At 33.0% G+C, this 12,718-nt stretch overlaps 1 protein-coding gene and 1 long non-coding RNA gene across 2 annotated transcripts in view; one reads left to right on the forward strand and one right to left on the reverse strand.

The window, feature by feature from the left end:
- LOC136833811 (cytochrome P450 4c3-like) overlaps window positions 1-12,718 on the forward strand; it is a 92,350-nt gene that overhangs the window by 21,189 nt on the left and 58,443 nt on the right. The window lies entirely within an intron of this gene.
- Window positions 10,103-12,718, reverse strand: part of LOC136833812 (uncharacterized) — a 4,387-nt gene continuing 1,771 nt past the window's right edge. Inside the window, exon 3 of the long non-coding RNA XR_010851594.1 lies at window positions 10,103-10,496. This is a non-coding gene — a long non-coding RNA (uncharacterized lncRNA). The remainder of the gene's footprint in view (window positions 10,497-12,718) is intronic.

Below are 12,718 nucleotides of genomic sequence, written 5' to 3' on the forward strand. Positions count from 1 at the left end.
AATGCTAAGTTGCTGTCAGCTTTTATTACTCCTTTTGGACTTTATCAGTATACTGTTCTGCCATTTGGTCTGATGAATGCACCTGCAATGTTTCAACGAGTGATGGATCAACTGCTAGGGTCCATAGAAGGAGTAGGTGTATATCTGGATGACATAGTCATTTACTCAACAACATGGGAAAAACATCTGAAGATCCTGAGGAAAGTTTTCAAGAAACTAAGGAAGCAGGACTAACAGTCAACCTAGAGAAAGATTGAGTTCGGGAAGGCAACTGTGCAGTATCTTGGGTTTGAAGTTGGGAAAGGCATTCTCGCTCCAGTAAATGCTAATGTAGAAGGTATCCATAAGGCTACCCCACCTACTACTAGAAAACAGCTACAGAGATTTTTGGGCATGGCAGGATTCTATCGACGTTTCTGCCTGAATTTCTCAGCTGTAGTAGCCCCCTTAACAGACTTAACTAGTCCCAAAGCTAAGTTTGTTTGACTACAGAATGTCAAGAATCCTTTGAGAAGGTAAAAGCCATTTTAACTACAAGACTTCGGGCTCCAGACTTCAATAAGAAATTTGTGATACAAGTTGGTGCCTCTGACTGTGGAATTGGAGCTGTACTACTTCAAGAAGATGAAAGTGAACTTTTGCATCCCGTATGTTTCATGTCTTCGAAATTGAAAAAGCATCAGAAAGTGTATTCCACAACAGAAAAAGAAACTCTAGCCTTAATCACGGCATTGAAAAAGTTTGAAGTGTATGTGAACAGACCTAGGAATGAAGAAATTTTAGTGTTGTCTGATCACAATCTGCTCATGTTTATACAGCAGATCAAGAATCACAACCAGAGACTCACCCGGTGGTCTCTGTGCTTGCAACCCTATAATATTAAACTACAGCATATTTCAGGTAAGAACAACATGGTTGCTGATTACTTATCCCGTTGTGAATCGTTGGATTCAACCCCGGGATAACCAATCTTCTGGGGGGAGGAGTCTTATGCTGTGGTTTTCATAATGCAGTAATCTCCCCATGTGTATGTGTGTATTGTTGTATGCTGTATAATCTTATGTTCAGATGCACACGTGCCATAGAGAGTTAACGTAAAGTTGCAGTGATTAAATGCTGTATGGGCTGAGAGAGGACGTATGCGTGGGTGGAGAGAGACAGTGAGCCGTTGTTCGCTGTACTGTAGAGTCGCGATTTGTTTAGTCAGTATTCAAAACTGCTGAGATAACACCTTCTCGTATAACTCCATTAGTGTACAAGATGTTGTGGACGGTATTGGGAAAGTTGCCTAACATCGTTCAGGAATTTTTCATGAAACGATATTTTTCATTCTTATTGTAATAACTAGAGATTCTCTTGTTCTGAAACTATGTAATGATAAATATTATTGTTCACTGTAATTCCACTCTCTCTCTAATTATCGCTTTTAAAGAGTTTTACTCACTAAAAGCCGTTCATGCACTCGTAGGGCCATGCCCTGCCCAACCGTCTAAGACGCCCTTATGAAGGGGCTTCATTCTGAGACCTATAGCTGTGTTGGGAAGAGAGAAGCGATACTCTCTCTCTCTCTCGCTCGCTCTCGGGACTTCTACAATGTCCTGTTGTAACGTAATTGATATTTTGGTAGATGATGGTCACTTGTAACCTTTAACTGTTTAATTTTGTAGTAAATGTGTCTGAGTTATCTGAACAGTATGTTTTATTAAGTGTGTGTGTAACGGCACCTGATTAAAGACACAAAAACTTGGTACTAAGGTATTGTAACATAATTATTGGTTTTAGTGCACTAAAATGATATTTACAGTGATTATATGTAAAGACATTTTTTTCCTTTTTAATATTTCTTCATGTTATATGTTTTATGCTTTATCTTTTGAAGAATTTTTTTATACATATACGTGTATTTCCTATTTTGCTTTTTGCTTTATTTTTTACCTTAATTTTTGCTAGATTTCTGTGTCTTTTGTACATTTTTTATATTTGAATTCTTTATTTTGTTTAACAGAGAATATTTCTGTGTTGTCACTTTCAACAATTTAAATTTTAAATTTTACTTGAATAATTTTTTATTTATTAATAAATTAATTTCTGATCTAATTTTGACTGATGATTAATTCAGATTTAATACAATTTTGTTTTGTTTTCAAGTAATAATAATTTCCCTGAGACTGTTAATATCATGTATAATCTTTGAATTTAGAAATAAATTTTTATATTTAAAATTACTATCTCAGAGTTTCATTTGTTGACCCACCAGTAATTTTGATTTGAATTAGAGATAGAGTGATAAGTGAGATGTTTTCCTTCAAGTAATTGAAGTGAGCTCGAACCAGGAAAATGAAATAAATAGAAATACTTGAACTTTTATAATGTTATTGGGGTGATGCCCTTTGATTTTACCTCACACCTGTTTTAATGAACTTGAATCTGTTTCTTTGATGATTGATAAGTTTTATAAGGGATCACTGTTGCCTTTAGAGAAATCAGTCGTTTGTATGTGTGATGAGGTTTCAGGTGTCTGGCTGTTGTGAGGTAACTATAAATTGTCGAATAAATAGTAAGTTTGGTAATCAAATATCAAGCACTTAGATACCAGGTTTGATTTGAAGAACAGACACTGGACACTTTGTCACAATATATATATATATATATATATATATATATATATATATATATATATATATATATATATATATATATATATATATATATATATATATATATATATACTATGAATTTATATAGCTACACAAATCATTTCCCATTTACAAATGTCTGATGAATATATAAATATATTTATACCTCGGTATATCTCCGTTGGAGATATTGTCGCCTAAGGGGAATTTATATATAGTGATAAATGAATTGGAATCGTGGGGACACGAACCCAACGAAAGCCTATTCAGCGACTATACACAGTTGACGTAAACCATTGAGCCATCAATGGCTCAATGGTTTACGTCATACCGGAGTCGCTGAATAGGTTTGACGTCGCATATATATCCAAGATATTCCAATATATATCACTATATAAATTCCCTTCAGGCTATTTGCTCATTTCAACGGAGATATAATAAAGCGGGATACTTCATAAAATGAATGATTTGTTTGCACATTATTATATAATATATATAAATAAAAATTGTATAAATATATATATATATATATATATTATTTATATATATACATATATATATATATGTATTTTATAATAACTGAATCACAAAATATGGAACGTGATTGAATATATAAATAAAGATAAAATCCAGTGTTTCTGTCCCCAGTCAAAAAAAACATTTTATATGTAGAATAATATATATATAAATACGATCTATATATGATATATATATACTGGATATATATAATTGCCTTATATATATATATATATATATTTATATATATATAATATATATAACGATATATATATATATATATATTGACATTTACTGCCAAAGTTAACAGGAGTTCCATAAAGGCTGGGTATATGGATTGGTGATCACACACATATACATGTATATAATGTTTATTCATCAGTGTTTTGGTTTCTCTAATATTAAATTCTCTGTTCATCGGTTTTTTAGAAGGGTCCGTATAATGACTAATATTTATATGAATGAACAATTGAAACTTGTCATGTATAACTGAATATGTTTATTGATAACATCTAAACCGTATCATATTTATAAATCATAAGTAAATTATGATTGAGTGCTATTATAAAATGTGTAGGTTAATAAATATTTTTCATAAAAAGTTCTTATGTAAAAAGAAAAATTTGAATATGTTGCATAAGTGTGACCATTTATAAATTAAAATGTCCATCTTCAAAACGTAGTAGAGAATTTCATAAGTAATACAAGAGGAGACGCTTTGACCATATCAGGAACAGTGTTTTATTCCTTCAATAATATACACACACACACACACACACATATATGTATATATATATATATATATATATATATATATATATATATATATATATATATATATATATATATATATAAAGCATATATATATATATATATATACATATATATATATATATATATATATATATATATATATATATATAATACATGTTTGTGTGTATATATATATGTATATATATACAGTATATATATAAAGTATATATATATATATATAATATATATATATATATAATATATATTTATAAAAATTTCTTTCTAAGATGGCTTTCTAAAAGTTTGCCTCCATCTGAAATATTGGAATCCCTTTGACATTTGCTCTTCAGAAGGAGACCTCAGCAAATCACTGCCATCATGAAATTAAAACTCCATTTCCCTGAAATGATAACCTCTTATTATGGACAAGGTAAACAACGCCTTCGTCCGATCATATTGTTGACGAAAACGAGTGGCATTCACACGATCGAGATACATGCAAACTCCTCTTCATTTTTATTAATTTATTTTTTCCATCGAATTATTCTAATTCATTGCCGACTAGAGAATAAATTTAATTTATTTTAAAAAGTATAAAGATATAACTGAAACAAAAGTATACAACGAAATGTCATATAAATGTCTTCTTCAATAACTAAGTAGTACATATATTATTGACTCATCAAAATAAAAAGCTGAAAATTTTTCTAATCCACTGCGTCATGCAATCCATTTCCCTTTTTCTCTATGTCTAAAGATACATACACACTGTGAAACACACACAAATAAATAAATATATTCATGCAAATATATATATATATATATATATATATATATATATATCCAACTATGCATATATAATTATATCATTTTTATATATGGCTATATATACTGTATAAATGAATGTTCATCTTTTCCTGTAATATGGTGAATATCAATTCATCCTAATTTTAAGAAAAAAACACAAAATGCAAAATTACTTCTGTATGTTTCAGTGATGTTGGGCTTGCTGTAACATGAAATGTTCACTGGTACCAGAATATGGACAGATGAAATGTTACAAACAGATAACAAAAGCATATAGGTGTCCAGCATTAAGCCTGTTTCTATGGTATGAAGGTGACCAATTTCTTAAGAAGGAGGAGAATAACCAATTCCCTAGTGGTTTTGGCCTCATTAACTCCCGTTTGAGAAATTCTGGAGGTCGCGTTTCAGATTCTCATCTTCTTCAGGACAATGGGGATTAAAGCGGATGTTTGTCCGATTTCCAATGTCCTCCTGACAAGTTCATATTGTTGGTTTGATTGATGATGGCAGATTCCAGCATCTTTTCTTTTGTACGGTCACCATCTCATACCATCGGAGGCTTAATGCCACACCTATATGCTTTGTATATATACCCTCTGTAAATTTCATCTATCCAATTCTACTAGTGAACAGAAACAAAAAAAGTGCTTGAAATAGACTATAGCAGAAAAATGTTTGAATAGTCTTTATGGGACTCTAATTTTATATTCATTGGTATATAAATATATATATATATATATATATATATATATATATATATATATATATATATATATATATATATATATATATATATATATATATATATATATATATATATATAATATATATTTAATATATATAATCTGTTTGCTGAAATAATTTTTCTGGTAAACATGCAACTAAATATTTTTCCTGGTTATGAACTATAATTATTGAGTGTAGAGGGACTCAAGAACACGAGGAAAATGACAGCTGATGTCCATGAATAGTGAATAAACAACTGAGAATGGGAATGTCCACAAAATCAACCTTTATAATCCCATCTGAGAGATTTAGAGAGAAGAGCTGAGAGAGTTTAGACCAGAGAAAAAGGTGTTTAATGTGACATTGATGTTATTCTCACTAAACATTGCAAATGTTTAATAATCTATATAGTCCTTACTGTAACATATATTATATATAAAACATATAAATATATATATATAAATTTTCCATATGCTGCCCAGGGAGCTGTTGAGTGAGTGGGCAAGTGTAAAGCACCTTTTCAAACTGTAAATTAAACGTCCAGCGGATCCCATTCTAACAAGCAATCAGCCGGTGGCATTATCATGGTTGTTTTGACCACAAAGAGTTCCCCATTCCTAATCTGTCACTATTCCCTGGACACCTGCTGTCATTTTCCTCGTGGTCTTCAGTTCCTCTACACTCTACATGGCTATCATATAATTGTAGTTCATTTCGATATGTTCAACACAGATTATTAACCACTGTATGTATATGTATATGTGTGTGTGTCTGTGTGGTTGTGTGTGTAAGCGTTCTCGTGGGTATGTGAGCGGAATGGATTGCAGGCTACAGTAGATTAAAAAATGTCCAGCTTTTCATTGTAGTGAGTCAATAACAAAGCACAGCAGTATTTATTTCCAGACCATTGTGCGACGTTTTACTTTGTATACGCAAGGTCAAGGTCACTCCCATAATAATCACCAACCAAATACTTCAGAAGAAATCACTAAATTTATCAGACCCATAAGAACAAGAAACAATGTGAAACTAATGTAATAATGTAGTTACCCAATGTAATTATATTATGTAAATATAATGTACATAATTAGCCACCCCTTAAGTAACTAAGCAATGTAAATATAAGTAACAACCCCAAAAAGTATACCCTAGTTTAACCAGACCACTGAGCTGATTAACAGATCTCCTAGGGCTGGCCCGAAGGATTAGACTTATTTTATGTGGCTAAGAACCAACACCCTAGCAACGGACCTACAGCTTATTGTGGAATCCGAACCACATTTTACCGAGAAATTATTTTCTATCACCAGAAATAAATTCCTCTAATTCTTCACTGACGGCCGGAGAGCCGAACGCGGGCCCAGCAGAGTGCTAGCCAAGTACGATAACGACCCATCCAACGAGTAACAAACCCAAATCCCTCCTCAGTCACATTCCCATCATACGCACACACAAAAAAAACTGTATATAACACATTTCTTTACCTTTGTAATATGTTTATAAACTAAAAGGTCCTTCTGTAATTCACTTCTACGAACTTTATGTCCTGTATTCACTTAATTAAAGTTTGAACAGTTTACCCTTCACTTGGTTATACGGTGTCCAACTAATAAAGTCACAGGAAAAAGTCACAGGAAAAGTCGTAATTTTGGCTAGAGAAAAAGTCACAGGAAAAAGTCGTAATTTTAACTAGGATAAAAAGTCACAGGGAAAAGTTACATTAACTTGTGGTGACCGGTGATAAAGTCACAGGGAAAAATTCACAATTTTGTCCGGGAAAGATGTCAGGTAATCAAACAAAAACAATCAAGTCAGTCATAATTTAAGTCATAACCAATAAAAAAGTAAAAGAAAATATTTAAAATTAGTTATTAACTGGCAATACACAACTTTTACATATTGACATCATTGTATAATATATATTATGGCATTACATGTGAAAATATTTAACCGGATTAGCCCATTTGGGACTGACTGACTTTTTCTCGATTTTTCAACATTGTTTTTTGCCCGTGGAAGGTCTTACGCTGAACTCATTATATATATATATATATATATATATATATATATATATATATATATATATATATATATATATAAATATATATATATATATTATATATATATATATATATATATATATATAAAATATTATATATAAATACTATAAGTATGTATATATATATATATATATATATATATATTATATAAACTATTATATATATTATATATAATATATATATATATATATATATATATATATAATATATATATAATATAATATATTTATATATATGTGGGCATTTTGAACTTCAAAACATTGTTTTGCCCCTGGGAAGGTCTTACGCTGACTCCATTATATGTATGTGTGTGTGTATGTATTTTGAACTTCAAATCATTCTTTAAATAATAATAATAATAATAATAATAAAAAATAATAATAATAATAATAATAATTACATAGCTAAGGAAAGAAAACAAAGTATATCTTGGGCATTGACAAACACTTGACAAGTGACTCCCATATAATCATGTTTCAATACAAAGCCAAACCTATTCCAGTTGAAATACTTGACTTTTTCTCCCTCTCGTGTACACAGCTATCTGTATTTTTATAATAATGACTAGTAGACATTTATACATATCTAATGGTGTGAAATTCCTAGAAGCATGGGAGTACACACGAATCTATATTCAGCCTAAAGGCCTAAAGGGTTATGCGGATCTATCTGTCGTCACACTGTTTATGAATTCAGCAACGGACAGCAGTAAGGGTTTTATCTAGAGCGAGCAAATTCACCTATATACATAAAATAAGTTAACTTGTTTACAAAATGGGCGATCTTATAAGCCCACAATTGCTGTCCGTACTCGGCCACCTGGATACGCTAATCCTCTCTGCCGTCTAGGTTAAGTATGGAACAATAAGTAGGCTAACTGTAGCTTACTTTTGCTGTGTACATACATCCCTGAAATAATGAAAATTAAGACATTCACATGACAATGTACTTTGACACTTTCAGTACATGTGGCTTTATTCCAGATGTACTTACAAGGTTTCATCCACAAAAATAAATGTTTTCTATTTTATTATCATTGGTTTTGGTGCATCGCAAGGAATCAGCTTTCATTTGCGGTAATTAAGTTTATCATTGCAGTATTTTTGCTTACTTCTTATTTATCTTGGGTGTAATCCTATGAATTTACTCAATTCTTTGCATTTGTTTTACACATCAGAACATTTACAGAAAAAAATATACAAAATTTGCGTAATATTTGTTCTACTGATTTTTACCACAAATCTGAACTTTGCCATAAAATTTACTTTTTTTCTGTGACTTTATTCCTGTGATTTTATTACCGTCCACCATAACAATGTGACCTTTATTCGGGCGCATTTCATCTGGGCGAATTTGGGGATTAGTCATATCATTTGGGCAACCAAAATATCAAAATCCTGCAAATTGGCACCAAACATATGGGCGAATCAGTGATGAAAGAGGCAGAAGTATTTTAGGACAGGTTTTCACGTGGTGATAATTCTGTAATCGGCTGGCGGATAACTCAGTAGTTAGCTGGTTAATAATTGACAAGTTATCAGCATTAATCATTCATTACTAGGCCATGGAAGGAAATATCTTTGAAACAAACCGACGAAAAGGGTGCTCGATATTTTCTGGCTTTTCATTTTGTATAGACATAATATTGAAAACCAGACGTGAAGCCAGAATTACGTGACTACCCTTAGCTATCGGGAGTTTGCGGATCGTAGCCAGGATAAAAGGAAGACCGATTTTCTAAAGTTTTTGTCCTGGCGCTCTCAATTCTAAAGCGAACCCAATTCACTTGCAATTCTGAAACTAAGTGTTACCAAGAGATGGGCTTTTGCCAAGGACCAGAAGCACAACCCCCATCACGAAATCCTTTGAGCAATTTTAACATTAAAAACTTTAGAGCCAGAGACAAGGCCACCAACTAATTAAACAATGCATTATGCAAAAATCCTTTATTTCAATCGCCTCACTTACCCGATACATACAAATCCAACGCTAAAGCCTGTGTTGTAGTAACCATCGACAGTCACAGTAATTTCAACAATTTATAGGCATAAGCAATAACCGCTCTCGGGACAAATTACAATCACTTTTGAGAATTTGCTGCCTGCTTAACTTGTTTTACAACTAATTATAACCGTTACATGGCAATTTTGACTCAATTCAACCCCTTAAGATCCTTTTAAAATATTTTCTTGGCGGTATCTCATGTCAAAGTGAATTTTCACTTAGAACTATCATCGCTCAAGTCACTTTACAAGTGTTCTCAGCCGAATGCGATCTTCGGATCATAAGGAATGATATTAATAAACAGTGATTATTCCCGTCACCAGTGGGGTCAAAATACAATACACTTTGCCGAATAGTTTAAATTTGCATAGACTATTGCAAGTAATCACCAAAACTCGAGGTTAATAAACTAGAATCTCCTCAGAATTAAAAACCATTATTTCAGTTACTTCATTTCTCATCAATTTCTCCATCTTACTTTTGTTAACCAACCAATCAGTAACTACCATTCCTTTGATTTCATAGGACATTGTTTTTCAAGAGGTATTACAAAGTCTACCCCATCACATGACATTTTAGGGTTAAAGAAATGGACAAGGGTTTACAGACATTTATATTATGCTGGTCTTCATACACGTAAATACTATTACATATCCAAAGTAGTCGGATTATTAAAAAAAATGAATAGTAGGTAGAGCACAGCATCTACAAGTTTTAGTTGTCTGGTTAACCGAATTTAGAGTGCTTCGAATCCTCACAGGATATGCACAGCATCTACAAGCGGAATTCTACCGTAGTGGCCTCGGTAATCGAATTTAGACCACTTCTAATCCTCACAGGATATGCACAGCGTCTACAAGTTGAGTTCCAATTGTCAGGGTAACCGAATTTAGTGAGCTTCGAACCGTCACGGGATATTCAGTCTTAACGAAAAGCGTTGCTTTCCATTAGTATTAGTGTCGATGTTATGGTCTGCTGCAGCTACACCAAGGGCCTGTGCATAAGAATAGTTTGTTTGGTTTTAGAATATATTAAGTTTCCATGACATAACCTACCTTTAAATGAAAATAGCTTGTTCAGTTAGTCCCAGCAGCTATTCGAAGGTTTTTTTTATAATACTATATCGTATGAGTAAACTTTCCCATTAACAAGCCCATGTACAGTATTAGTATTGTTACTTCAAAACTGCCATCAACTTTCACATTAACAATCCCATATATTACTACCATTGAAGGAACAAACTCCCAAAAAGATAACAGTATCGAGTGCCATTCTTTAAGATATATTCTTCGTTGGGTTAGTGGGTTCCGTTCTCAGCTAGCACTGCTGGCCGCGAGTTCGAATCTCGCGACCGGCCAGTGAAGAATTAGGAATTTATTTCGGTGATAGAAATTCATTTCTCTGTATAATGTGGTTCGGATTCCACACAAGCTGTAGGTCCTGTTGCTACGGAACCAATTGGTTATTAGCTACGTAAAATAAATCAATCCTTCGGGCCAGCCCTAGGAGAGCTGTTAATCAGCTCAGTGGTCTGGTTAAATTAAGGTATACTTAACTTACTAAGACAAATTTAATAGGGCACCAATCTTACACTGTAACAACCGCATCTAACTTTAGTGCTACATAACTATGAAAAGTGCCATGCAATCCAAACATTATCTGGCAACTTTCGTCCTTTAGTATCTAGTCTTAAGGGATTGCTACTGCACAACCCAATGGGGCAAAAAATGAAGTTGGGGAATTCCGAATAAGAAAGGGGTTTCCGAAGCAAGCTTCAGCGCTGGAGGAAACTTTGATGAAGCTAGGGGTCAATGAAAATATGCAATGCAATCTGTACTGTCGATTTCCTAACATGAAAGCTTTGCTTGAAGAGTAAGAGGGGGGGAGGGTGGAGGTGTTGAGCGCATTGACGTAACATTAACAAGAATGCCCAAATTTGAATTACAATTTCCACTATCAACCAACCTATTAGAATACCTGACAAGTCCACGACATCAGTGTCAAAAAAATAACATCCCAAGACCTAGGTCTCTTAAAAAAACTTATGATCCACCTATTACCTGTTTACCTGTTTAGTTCCTATTTACTAGTGGGAATGAAATTCTATACCTGTTTAGTTCCTATTTACTGGTGGGAATGAAATTCTAAGTTATAAAAGTAAACAAGTTACCCTACCCTATTCTCAGCTGCACTAATACATTCAAACTTATATCTCATGACCAAACAAAGGCCTCAAGTAATGTAATACCCTCTGCTACTAATACCTTACACTGTCAAATTGTCTCCCTAGGTCTGACTATCGCGTTTTTTACCCCCGTCTATTCCCAGCATCCTTAAGATATAGACTTGAGCGTTTACCTTTATCTTAACCCCTGCATCTATATAAAATTAGCACAATCTCTACCCTATTCTAGCCTATCCTATTTTTCAAGTTACATATCTAACTTCCCAAGTCCTAGCTACACTAGCTACACAAAACTATCAACCATGAAGTTCTAACCTGTTATGTTGGTTAGTTTGAAATTTACTGTGCATTGTGACAAAGTCACCATGCTTGTTTATGAACCTTTGTTGTGCATGGTGACCAAGTCACCATGCAAAACAGTAAAAGTCCACCTTTGCCTGGCAGGTGCACCGCCACCCCCGGCAAAGGTGGACTTGGGAAGTGGACAAAGAAAAACCTAACTCACACGCAAAACTTAACTCACACGCAAAACTTAACTCACACGCAAAACTTAACTCACACGCAAAACTTAACTCACACGCAAAACTTAACTCACACGCAAAACTTAACTCACACGCAAAACTTAACTCACACGCAAAACTTAACTCACACGCAAAACTTAACTCACACACAAAACTTAACTCACACGCAAAAACTTAACTCACACGCAAAACTTAACTCACACGCAAAACTTAACTCACACGCAAAACTTAACTCACACGCAAAACTTAACTCACACGCAAAACTTAACTCACACGCAAAACTTAACTCACACGCAAAACTTAACTCACACGCAAAACTTAACTCACACGCAAAACTTAACAGCCGAAACAATTAGTCAAGAGCTTTAAAAATTGTCACAGTTTAAAAAACTTTCAAAATTCCAAAATAGAGACAACTAAGTTTTACAATTCTAAAAACATGACTAGTTGAAATTACAAAACCACAAGGCAAAGTTTAAATAAATTTTAAAAAGTTTAAATCCACTAACC

Source organism: Macrobrachium rosenbergii, chromosome 52 (assembly GCF_040412425.1).
Source record: "Macrobrachium rosenbergii isolate ZJJX-2024 chromosome 52, ASM4041242v1, whole genome shotgun sequence".
In the NCBI taxonomy this organism is placed as follows: domain Eukaryota; kingdom Metazoa; phylum Arthropoda; class Malacostraca; order Decapoda; family Palaemonidae; genus Macrobrachium; species Macrobrachium rosenbergii.